The 13,214-nt window shown below is 39.5% G+C and overlaps 1 protein-coding gene across 1 annotated transcript in view; it reads left to right on the plus strand.

The window, feature by feature from the left end:
* Positions 1 to 13,214, plus strand: part of NELL1 (neural EGFL like 1) — an 884,414-nt gene that overhangs the window by 536,240 nt on the left and 334,960 nt on the right. The gene's annotated exons all lie outside the window — the stretch shown is intronic.

A 13,214-nucleotide genomic window follows, 5' to 3' on the forward strand; every position in this document is an offset into this window, starting at 1 on the left:
TTATTGAGTCAGTCAGTATCTCTGACATAGTCACAGGCTGGCATTAAAGGAGCATTTAAAAAGAGGAAAAAGTGTCTTTTTTTGAGGAAGGAAATCCTCTGCAAATAAATCTAAATTTATTGTATTTGGAGGAACTTTATGGCTATGAGATGTTGGGTAGTTGTGTGTTGTGCTTCTGCAAAGATGCCAAACTACCAGAAAACGTCACAGATAAGTCACTTAATTTGGTGCTTCTGAATTTTTTTAAGTGATAGGGATAAAGGGAATGTTGTAGTGACTGTTTGCTGCTTTCACTTTTTGCACTGCAAAGGGTGAACTTGATATCGAATTTTTAGATTCCAGGATTTGTCCTACTTTTATGAAAAAACAAAACTCATGATCTTTATCCTTGAAATTCTTTCCTGTGTAGATTTATAGGATTAGATGCTTGCTGCACTGGGGAGCCACACAGATGTGAATCATTTGCATTTCATCAAGTTTCATTCCCATTGAGCCAGATGATAGTTACAATATCAGTGTCCTTCATGTGGGAACATTCTTTAGCTATGAAGCAAATGACAGGGACTGAACACATATTGGCCTCTAGTCAGTTTTAAAATATCTCAATGGGAAAGGGCAGTGAATTCTCATACTGTAGGTTCCTGGATAGCATTTCTAGGGTCTTCATGTCTTGCTGTTGTGCCTTCCAGAGTCTCTGATCTCCACCCAGACACGCACCTACCAACTTGTAGACTGGTAGTACCAGCAACTCTGCCCTGAGCTTGCACCCATCCACAATGAATCCATTAAGGCCCGGCCCCTTGACCAGAACAGGGCTGGCTATTTTTTTTTTTTTTTTGCAAATGTGGTCATTTAGAACAGCTAGAAAGGTGGGATGGATCAGGCAGTGCAGTGGTTCTCTTCCTCTTCTCTCCTAGGGAGGTTTTAAAAAAGCATGTGCCTGAATCCTGCCACAGAGATTTGGCCTCGTTTGGTCCAGTCTAGGGCTAGGCACTGGGTTGGCTCTAAAAAAATTCCTCCAAACGATTCTGATGTGTGGCCAAGGAGATCTGGGAGATGGATGCAGACCAGCAGTTCTCCAGGTGTGGTTCTCAGCATCACCTGGGGACTTACTGGAACTCCAGATCTTCAGCTGCACTTGAGACTGACTGAACCCAACACTTTAGGGGTTTGGCCCAGAAATTTGTGCTTTTGTATGCCCTCCGGAAGATTCTTATGAATGCCAATGTTTGAAAACCACTCATCTAGAGTAACCTTCTAAGGGGAGGAAAGGGCTTGAAGAGTCACTACACTGATGGCACTAAGTCACATCTAAAAGGTGTGACAGCACAGGTCCAAGTCTAGGAATAGGTGAGATGCCAATTACTGGGGAACAGGCAGATTGCAGACCTCCATGATGGCAACCAGCCTTCCAGGATTCTGTACTCAGGCCCTGCTCACAGAGGTTTGGAAATATGCTGTGTGCGGTTTAAATCCAGGACTTTTTATTAGCTTTGGAAACTAACCTACCTGTACTTCGTTCTTCACATGTAGAAAAGGGCATGGTAATTCCTGTCTTTTGAGGTTGTTATGAAACATCAAATAAAACTGTGAATGGAAAAACATTCAGAAAGAATAAATATTCGGTACATTCCCAGTGCAAAAATGTATCCTCAAGAAATTGCGCCTGTTATTCTTATTGTTCCTATAGAAGTGTAATGAATGCATAATGTGTGAGTTGCCATGTTCACTTCACATGCCTGTGACAGATATTTTAATAACCCCTATGCTTTCCCACTGAGCTAGGATCTGGCCTTGGTTCCTTTCTAATGTACCATTCTAGGAAACCACGACCAAACAATCAGACCTGGCTTTCTGGGTAAGCCCCATTGGCCATGCCTGATTAGGAATGCAAAAAATCTTAGAGATATTTCTGTTCTCCCTTTCCTTCCTTATTACATTTGCTGAGCACCTGCTCTATCTGTGCCCAACAGAAATTTAATGCAAGCCGCATATGTCATTTAAAATTTTTTAGTAGTCACATTACAAACAGTAAAAAGAAGCATGTGGAAGTAATTTAAATGTCTTTCTAATAACGCAATATGTACAAATATTGTTATTTCAGCCTGTAATCAATATTCAAATTTTTGATGAGGTATTTTATATTGTACTTTTGGAAACTAAGTCTTGAGAGGAAGTCCGGCATGTATTTTACATTTATAGCCCATGTCAGTTGGAATTAGCCACATTTGAAAAGTTCATGAGCCACATGTGGCTTGTGGCTGCCATACTGGACAGTGCAGCTCTGGTTCTCAGGTCCTGGAGAGAAATGAGGCCTGGCCCTGCCCTCCACAAGCTCACAGTTTAGTCAATGACTACGTCAAAAACAAATGATAATATTTTCTTGCAAAAAGTGTGACCTTACAACTTGGATTTCCATGAAAAGCAGAGTAATGTAGCCTGTGTAAGAACAGAGTGCCTGGTATTTCTTTAGGTCTCCTCTCTGTTTTCTTATTTTTGTATCTCACGTGTATGACCTGAAATATCATTCTCCTTTGGACCTTGCGGGCCCTCCACTCTCTGAACGCACTGCTTGCTCTGCTAGTGTATGTTCGGCTCAGTGTCGAAGGTGAGCAATGTGTTTTTGCTGACCTGCCCTGACCCTAGTCCGTAATAACATGACGGCCCAGCTGTTTATTGAGCTTGTGCCATAACTATCAGGCATGTGCTAAGTGATTCATGTAGACAGTGGTAGGAAGCCCACAAATGGCTTAGAACACCACACCTCAGATACACTCCAGGTGGCTTAAAAGGACCTACCTTATTTGACCCATGACTATTTGATAGACCTGATTTCCTGCCATAATCCTGTTCATTTCCTCACTTCACTTCTGCCACCAAGGCCTTCTTACCCTACTTTTCTCACCTCCAGCCTTTTTCTTGGCATTCCCTCTGCCTGAAAAGCCCTTCTCTAGGACAATTATACGGTTTACTCCATTTCATTAAGGTCTCTGTTTAAATGTCCTCAGAGAAGCCTTGTCAGACCTATCTCATTTAACACTTCTCCACCCGCTTAATCTGCTTGTTTTCTTCCCATTAGTTATCACTATCCGAAATTACATTACATATTTTTTGCATATTTATTTATTGTTTGTCTTCCCTATTAGGGAATAAGCACCATCACAGTATGGACTTTATTTCATTTATTCACCATTTTGTTTTTTGTGCTTAGAACAGTGCAAATACGTAATAAGTTTATGCTAAATATTTGATGTATACATTATATACACATTTCACATCCACATTATTTCATTTAATCCTTATACCATTTTTCTGTAAAGGAAAAGCAGGTATAAGAGTTAATATATAAATTGTGTAAGTTCACAGTCACTGTGTAGTAGAGCTGAAGTTTTAACCCAAGTTGGTCTGTCTTCTGAGCTCAGACTTCTAACCGTTATGCTTTTCCACCTCTAGAGAATGAATGAATGACACCTTGACTCTATTATGCTCCTGATATTTTGTAAATTGCCCTGAGAAAAACTTTTAGCTTTCTTGGTATGGTTTCCTACATCCTCCTCTTTTAATACGTTGCTAGAAACTACTGGACGTAGAATTTGGTGACAAGTGATGACAGTACTATCAACGTATGCATTGACATTCCCTGGGAAGTCTGTTGATATTGATTGAAATCTATTTTGATTGCTGCAAACTTGCCCCCTCTTTGGGTTCATTTTAGGGTCGACTCTTAAATGATAACTGAACACTTTGTAAAGACAGTGTCAGATAACTATCAGGCAGCCATCCTTTAACAAGCCTCACGTTGAAGATAGGAGGCTGCCTCAGAGGACCAAACGCAGAGCCAGCTCCTGCTTCACACCATGCCCTAGGCTCAGACCCAGGGATGCTGTTCTGGTTATTTCGTAGTGACCAACTGAGTCATGATCTCTCTCAGGACTGGTGGTGTAAAACAACTACCATTTTACTATGCTTATAAATCTGTGGATCAATAATAAAGATAGGGCACAACTTGTATTACCATGATCTCTGGAACCTCAGCTGGGAAGGCTCCAAGTCTATAGGAGCTCCAAGTTTATAGACTGAGGGGCTCAAATGGCAGGAAATGGAATAATCTGAAGGGCCCTTCATTTGCATGTTAGATTCCTGAGTTGGGATGACTTGTAGGCTGGGTTCAGATGAGACTATTGCCTGGAGCACATGCACTGGTCTCCATGTGTCTTTGGCTTCTCACAGCATCGTATATGGGTTCTTACAGGGAATGGCCTGAGATGGAGCATCTGAAGAATGAGCATTTCAGAAACTGCCACATTTCTGACCTAGTCTTGAAAGTCACACAGTATAATTTCTGCCACATTCTGTTGTTTTCAAACAAGGCTACACAGATTCAAAGGGAGGGTAAATAGTCTGAGGTTCTTGATGGGGGCTGGATAGGTTACATTACAGAAGAGCTTGTGGGATGGGTTATCTTTGGAAAATCTACCACAGATATAGAGAAAAAAATCATATGTATTACTACCTGTGAATTCCAGGAGTTCAACCACTAGTAGAGAAACAGATATACCAGACTTATATGAGGCTGCTCAGTTTTCCTTGGGAAAGCCATGCTATTTGTATAAATGGAGTTATTTGCTCTGCCTTGTACTCTCATCTTAGTGTTCATTGGGGCAATTTTCATAGAGCTATCATTTTGATCTAATGACTTATTATGTAAAGTTTTGTGTTGCTTTAGAGTATGGACTCAGCATTTATTTTCAATGTGTATCTCCTGCCTATTTTGCCTGGCTAACTCCCATTCAGTTCTTTCATAAAATGCCACTTTCTCCAGGCAGTCTTCCTTGATTCCTGGCGTGGGTTACGTTTCCCTGCCTTATATTATTATGGCATCCTGCCTGCCTCTTTCCTTGCCACCTATCACCTGGAATCAGAATGATTTGTTTTTGTCTCTAGACTGTAAGCTCCATGAGGACAGAACCAATGTCTATTTTTTTTTTTTGTCGTAGTATCTCCTGTGCAAAGCACATTGTTAGTACTTAACAGGTGCTCTGTATACACCTGCTGTTTAAAAAGTTGCCTTTTTGATCTAGTCTTTTCACATGTTGGTCTGGAGGGAGAAAGGCAATAAAAGTAATGAGAGGGCGTCAAAGTTCCCATGGATCTATTTATCTTCTTCTTTTTCTTCTTTCTCTTCATTCATGGAGAATAGAATTTACAGAAAGCTCCCAGCACACTTACCTTGCATCTCCTGGACCTCCAGCTAGTTCTAGTTGATAAGGATAGCTAGGCTGTAATCTGATGGTATCCTCTCCATGGTAGGTGGGCTCTGCCAGTGACAGAGAAGAAAGAGGGCAACGACTTTCAGGTAGTCAACCTAGAAAGTGTGCCCACCAGGCCACAAGGCTGAGTTAATCTCAGACTATGAAAACTACGAAAGCCTCGTGTCTTTCTATGCTTCAGAGATATTCTTGTTGATACAGATCCCCAGGAATACTGAGGCCAAGAGACAGAAGCTATTCTAAGCCTCTTTCAATCTCCTCTCCTTCTCTCTCTCTTTCTCTACACATACGCACGCACACACATACACACACACGCACATATACACACCCCACCAGGCCAATTACCAAAGGAACTGCCACGCTGGAAAAAAAAATACGTAGATACTTTTTAGTTTTCATAGTCTGAGATTAACTAATGAAAACAGTTAACATTTATTGAGTATCTAGTATATATTGGGCCCTGTGTCAATGTTTAACATTATATTTTTCTTAATTCTCACAATTCCTCAGCATGATGGGTGGCATTATCTCTGCTTAAAGGTAAGGAAACAGAAGCTCAGAGGGGTTAAGGGACTTACTGATTTCTTATAGGTACCTCGTGTTGGAGCTGTGGTTCAAACTCCACTCAGTATGTCTGTCTCTAAAACCGTTGTCCTTCCCCAAACCCCAAACACATCAAATGATTTCACTACAGACTTGTATTTCTAGTTCCCTTTCTCTCTATCCTCTAAGGCCTTTTTTTCTGGGGAATGGTGAGGGGCATTGGGGCTTGCCCCTTATGGTGCAAAATATTGCATATAAAATTGGGTATGGACGAAGAATTCAATAGGAATAAAGGGATGTGTTGAAAACCAGAGTGATGGGAGTAGTAAATTTCCAGGGCTCTTTGTTTCCTTTTGATTCTATCCTCTTTTTGCTTTGGGACCTCATAAGTCATGAAGGAAGAAAAAGAGACTTTTCCTCTTTGCCAGTCATTCTCCCAAGCTCCTTTTGTCTTTCTGCACTATCAATTTGTTTCAGAAGAAGAAAGAACAATGCATTCATACCAAGAATCCCTGAAGGAGAAGCCAAACTTTTGAGATAAAAACTTTAATACAGCATTGTTCTTATTTCCATGTTTCATTTTTAGACACTTTTCTTCAGGGTTCCTCTGGGTAGTAGTGGAAGCAAAAGAATCATAAGCTAGCTTCTTCATAGGAGAGAGATAAAGGGTCTCATAAAAAAGAGTCACTTTGGGGATGTTTATGTGACCATTCCATAAAACCAAAGTCAAACAACAGTTTTGCTTCTTTCTTTTATTCTAGTTTGGAATGTTCCTGTTGCATTCATTGTTTTAAAAGAAAGCCAGAAACATCAGAACACAGTGCAGCTGTTTGTTTCATTTATTTTGTAGTTTAATGAGGAATTTCTGAACTATTCCTGTTGTATACAACTAGTGTTTACTGGATCTGTATTATGTGCCTTCCATGCTGCTAGACACTTTATGTATGCTCTCTCAGTTAATTTTCCCAACAGCTTTGTGGGATGGGTTTTATTGCTCCTGTTTTTGGATGACAACACAGAAGGTCCAGAGACATTACGTGTACTTACTGAGGTCATAGAGCAAGCCAGCGACAAAGCTGGATTTGGACCCACTTCTTACTTTTTTCCAGGATACCATGAGCTCTAGGAGCCTAGACAATGTAGAAGAGAGTAATAAACCTCCTGGTAAAATCCTCCTGGAATTATTGAGGAAGGTTTCATGGAAAGTAAAGGCCAACACTATGCTGTGGTGATGTGATGTTGATAATGATGGTGGTAGTAGAGGTGGTGATGGATTTTTCTAGTTTTGGAACATCAACTATGTGCCAAAAATGGTACTAGATTCTTTACAGTTTATTTCCTGTAGCATACATTATATAAATGTATCTTGAGCATCTCTTCTGCAGAAAATCTTTTAGCATCTGAGGAAATACACACTAAGCCAAGCATCATGGTCAGGTTCATGTGTCAACTTGGCCAGTACCCTACTCTTTAGTCCTGGTATCAGTGTCTCTGTTTTATACATAGAAAAACTAGAGTGCAGAAGATTTGTCAAACCTCTCAGAGGCAGCAGTGCTGAGGTTTGCATCCAGGTATATCAGTCCCCAAAGCTTTGTGTCCTTCTATACAAACTTGAATGCATCTAGAAATTATTTTCTCTCTTCTTAAAATAATAATAACAGCAACTCTTGTTTAGTTATTAAAAACATATTGGCTATAAACATTCAAAGGTACAAAGTGAATAAAGTACATAATATAAGACCCTCTCATTTATTTCCTATTCAACCCCCCTGTTCTAGTTTGCAAGCTGCTGGAATGCATTATACCATTATATCAGAAACAAATCGGCTTTTCAAAAGGGGAATTTATTAAGTTACAAGTGTAAAGTTCTGAGGCCATGAATATGTCCAGATTAAGGCAAGGCTATGAAAATGTCCAAATTAAGGCACCAACAAGGGGTTACCTTCACTCAAGAAAGACCGATGAAGTTCAGGATTTCTCTCTCAACTGGAAAGGTACATGGTGAACATGGCAACATCTGCTAGCTTTCTCTCCAGGCTTCTTGTTTCATGAAGCTCCCCTGGGGATGTTTTCCTTCTTCAGCTCCAAAGGTCTATGGCTGTGTGGGCTCTAAGGCTTCTTCCAAAATCATTCCCTCTTAAAGGGCTCCAGTAAGCAACCCCATCTTGAATGGGTGGAGACACATCTCCACGGAAACTACCTAATCAAAAGTTACCACCCACAATTGGGTGGGTCACATCTCCATAGGAACAAACAAAAAGCTCCCATCCAGCAATATTGAATGAGGATTAAAGGACATGGCTTTTCTGGGGTACACAAGAGATTCAAATCGGCATACCCCCCAAGTGAAAGTCACTCACGATAGTTTAAGATACCATCTTATAGATTTTTCTATGCATGTAAAATATTATATATGTGACTGATATATTATAATCTTCCATATTTAATGTGTGTGTGTATATATATATAAACAAGTAGAAATGCACTTGATTGAGTTACCATTTTGTGTTTTGTTTCTCACTGTTGTAGAAGAATCAGAAAGGATGGAAGCCAGTTGCCTTCCACTCTTCCTCCTACTTCCCAATCTTCAACTCTTGTGCCATATCTGTTCTGCCCATAACCCAACCTAGGGCTTTGAGTCAAGGACAGCTTCCAGTCCTAGAGACCCGTGGTTTCTCTGCTCTTGGGGCGGGGTTAATAAATCTTTTTAAAGAGATTGAATTATCCAGTAGGAGTTAAGGTTGTGGGGGTTGATGTTTGGAATGGTAGAAGTAGCCTAAGCTAAAGTAGCTACATGCAGGAGAAAAAAGATGGAGACGTGCAGATCCTTGATAAGTATGCCCCATACAGGGGGAATTTCCACCAAGAAGAATAAATTTGTGGTACTCTCAAAGACCTGGGTTTCAGATACTTGGATTTCTGCTCTTGACAAAGATATCAGTGTCTGTGCTTAGCAAGAAATCAGCAGGGCTTCCAGCTCTCAAGAGCTTTTCATAGGCTAGGGTAATGGTCAATGTAGACTAAAGGTCAGGCATCCCTTCTAAAAGCTTTTGTCTAAGACACCATCACCTTGGTGGAATCCTGGTGATACAAAATGGGGCAGAAAGGAGTCCAAAAATGTGATTTAGTTTCTCCATTCTGGCAAATAGGGGTCTTGGAGTTAATTTATTTTGACCTAAAAAAAAGTTTCTTGAATTCGAGAACTGTGTTCGAGTATAAAGAGCACGTATATTAGAGCTTAAAGCAGAGGTTTTCACATTTATTTGAAATCATCTTGTAATTGATGAATACATTGCATATGTAATTACTTCTCCTACCTTCCCCAAATTATTACATTATATAAATAGTGTTTTTCAATTAAGGAAATATGGTATATCCTTACACTATCAGCAAAAACTCATTAACATTCTGAATGAATTTTTGTCATTCATCATTTGAACCCATTTGGTTTCTACTGTATCTTCAGGAACCCTTTTGTTCTGGAGGGACATAAAAGGAACTCACAAAGTACCACCCTTTCTTGGAAGATCATTTCATCCAAGAATGATCTCTGATGAAATCTTACTGCCCTTTTTTTTTAATACACGGAGAGAGATAAGCATGGTAACTTATTTGAAAAGCTTTCTTCTTAGCAATTCTTTTTGTTAAACAGCTTTATTAAGATGCAATTTACATGCCATAAAGTTCATACTCTTTCAGTATACAATTCAATTTTTAAGCATATTTATAGAACTGTGCAATCATTATCATAATCCAATTTTAGTACATTTTATCATCCTAAATAGAAAACTAGTACACTTTAACAGTTATTTCCCATTCCTACGCATTCCCTGGTTCATTCTTGGGCAATCACTAATCTACTTTCTGTCTGTGTAGATTTGCCTATTGTGAACATTTCATATGCATGAGGTCATACAATATGTGGTCTTTTGTGACTGGCCTCTTTCACTTAGCATGATGATTTTGAGGTTCATCCGTGTTATAGCATGATATGTCACTACTTCCTTCCTTTTTAATATTGTATCATTCAGATGTGCCACATTTCCTTTATCCATTCTTCAGTTAATGGACATTTGGGTTGTTTCCAAATTTTGGCAGTTATAAATCATGCTGTCGTGAACATTGGTGGACAATTTCTGCCTGGACATACGCTTTCATCTCTCTTGGGGAGAGACCTGGGAGAACTGCTGTGTCATTTGGTAACTCTATTTTAACAGTTTGTGGAGCTGCCAGACTATTTTCCAAAGTGACTGAACTACTTTGTATTCCTCTAACAGAGTGTGAGGGTTTCAATTTCTCCACATCCTTGTCATCATATATTTTCTGTCTGTTTTGTTATAGCCATTCCAGTGGGTATGTGGTGGTATCTCACTAGAGTTTTGGATTTCCCTAATTATGAGGTGCTTCTTAACCATTTATATATCTTCTTTGGAGAAATGCCTATTTAAATATTTTGCCCATTTTTCGATTGGGTTATTTGTCTGTTTATCATTGAGTTGTAAATGTTCCCTTACCAGATATATGATTTTCAAAATATTTTCTTCCAGCATGTGGACTGTGTCTTTAGCAATTCTTTATGAAAGACATGGGCTGCCTCAAGGAGTGCTGCCTGTAAATCCTTTCTCCTCCTCCCACAAAATCACTGTGATAAATATATCAACACATCATAACCTGGTTATATTTAATTTTGGGGGGGGGGGGGTACATGGTCTGGGAATTGGGAATCAAACCCAGGTCTCCCTCATGGAAGGTGAAATGTTTAATTTTTAAGTATTCTATTCTGAATTTCCTCCAGGAACCTGATTCAACGGCCTTTTCTCATTTTCATTCTTTTTGGCCTCACTGCAATTTTGATGTAGAAGACAACCATACTCTCTTTCATCTGTTTCCTTCCTCTTTCCTCCCTCTCTTCCTACTCTCCACCCCCCAATCCCAACCTCTTGCCTTTCCTTCCTTTCATAAATAGGTAAATAGAAGTAGGATCTTACTAAGTTTCAGAAAATTCTGCTACAGACAGGGATTAAAAAAAGAAAAAATACATTTTCTTTTCTCGAGAGATTTGCACTCTAGCAGAGGAGGCAGATATCACTAACAACTTCACTAATTCACATAAATTATAGCTGGGGATTAGTATTATGAAAGAGAGATGCTAGGTATAATATGAGTATGTTACAGGGGAAACCTCACTAGTCAAGGAAATCAGGAGTTGCTTCTCTGATGAGGCAAGATGAGACTTGAGATCCCAAGGAGAAGCAAAAAGCAAAGAGAATCACAGTCCCTGTGACCAGAAGGAACAAAGGCCTTTTGAGTAAGAAGAGAAAGCCAGTGCAGTTGAAGCAGAGCAGGCAAGAATGAGAATGAAACAAAGTGGGGCTGAAGGGTTAGCTGGGGACAAGAAGCTGTTGAACCTTGTAAGTCATGTTCAAAATTCTTGTCTTCATTTTAAGGACAATGGGAAGTGATTGAAGAGTAGTTTAGCAAGATGGCAAGATGATCTGATTTGAGTTCCTAAATGATCACTCCGAAGTGCTGTGTGGATTAAACATTGAAAGTGGGCAACAGTGAGTATGAGGATGTCCAAGGGAGAGAGGATGGTAATTTGGATAAGGGTAGGGGCAATGGAAACAGACATAAGGGAAAGAATTTAAGAGATACTTAGGAAGTAAAATGAACAGAACTTGTTGGATTGATTATGAGGGATTGAGGGAGAAGAAGTTTTTAAGAATGACTAATAACTACATGGCTCTCTTTCTACTGCCATGGTTTGACTGTATCTGCCTTGGTTTGAATCTACCATTTCCCAGTCTACACCCTTAGGTCACTTATTCAACCTCTTTGCTCTGGTTTCTTTATTTGTAAATAGGGGCAATAACAATACTTAATTCATGTGAATGGTATAACACTCTTAGAGCAGCACCTGGCCGGTAGCTTGTGTTTAATAAATGTCATCTTATGAAACATCATAGTTATTAGTGCTATTTAGGAAAGGAGAATGGGGGGAAGTGAATAAATGCTTAAAAATTAAATACACTGTAAACCTTCAGTTCTGGTTAAGATGGAGTCTCCCCATTCCTCCCAAGTTCTCCCTCTTACAGCTAAAAAATAAAACCCCTGGATATAACACAACAAATGACACATAGAAAGACTCTGGAAAGTGGAAAGAAGAGGGTAGACTGCTTAGGGAACTTGGGACTTGAGGAACAACAAGATGAGAGTTCCCTAGATTTTGTTTTTGGTCCCAGTATATCCCTGACAGGGCAATGAAGAAGGCTGCAATGCAGAACTGCCAACAGTCACAAACAAAAAAGCTCCAAGAAAAACCTGCTTCCTCTTGCCAAAGAACCAGGAAAAAGGTGACCTACAAAATGGAAAGGCTTTTGGACAACGTCTGCCCTACGTCAGCCATCCACCACTAGAAAACTGCCGTCCTTCCTTACCCACCCTGGAAGGTTCAGTGGCCCCCGGCATGGAGTTGATCTTTTGTCCACCTTCCTGAGAGAAGCCGGTTGTGCTCTGATTTCCCACCTGGAGTAATATCAGTGGTTCCATAAGCAGCTAAGCCTCCACTCCCACCTGGCAGCAGAGACTAAATGAGGCAGTGCAAGGCTGGCTAATCAGCCCTAAACTTTCTCTCAATCCTGTTGTCACTGAGACCCAGCCTGGAACTGAGCTGCCATATAGCATCAAAGAGGTGGTGTGAATTAGGGCTAGCATTATACTTAATAATGAAAGGTTGAATGCTTTCTTCCTAAGATAGAAAACAAAGCAATGATTCTTGTTTAACATAAAGCTGGAAGCCTTAGCCACCACATAAGGCAACAAAAGGAAGTTAAAAGCATACAGATTGGAAAGAAAGAAATAAAACCATCCTTATTTGCAGATGTCATGGTTGTCTGTGTAGAAAATCTCAAGAAATCTACAAAAAGGATTATAGAACCAATAATTGAATTCACCAGGGTCTTGGTATACAAAATGAACATGCAAAAATCAATTACATTCCTATATACTAACAATAAACATGTAGAAACTGAAAATAAAAACACAATACCAAATACAGTTGCTCCAAAATGAAATGAAATACCTAGTTATAAATCTAACGAAACATGTGCAGAATTTGTATCCTGAAAAGTACAAAGCAATGATGAAAGGAATCAAAGAAGATCTATAATAGTGGAGAGACATTCTGTGTTCATAAGCAGACTCAGTATAGTCTGCTTAATATATGTTAATTCTCCTTAAATTGAACTGTAAGGTTAACATAATTCCTCTCAAAATCTCAGGAAGTGTTTTCTGTAGAGATAGACAAACTCATTCTAAAATTTATACAGCAAAGCTGAATTACTAAATAGCTTTAGTAATTACAATCACAAACAATTACAAAAAGAAAGAAGATAGCAGGGG

The sequence above is a fragment of the Tamandua tetradactyla genome, chromosome 8, assembly GCF_023851605.1.
Source record: "Tamandua tetradactyla isolate mTamTet1 chromosome 8, mTamTet1.pri, whole genome shotgun sequence".
Classification (NCBI taxonomy): Eukaryota; Metazoa; Chordata; class Mammalia; order Pilosa; family Myrmecophagidae; genus Tamandua; species Tamandua tetradactyla.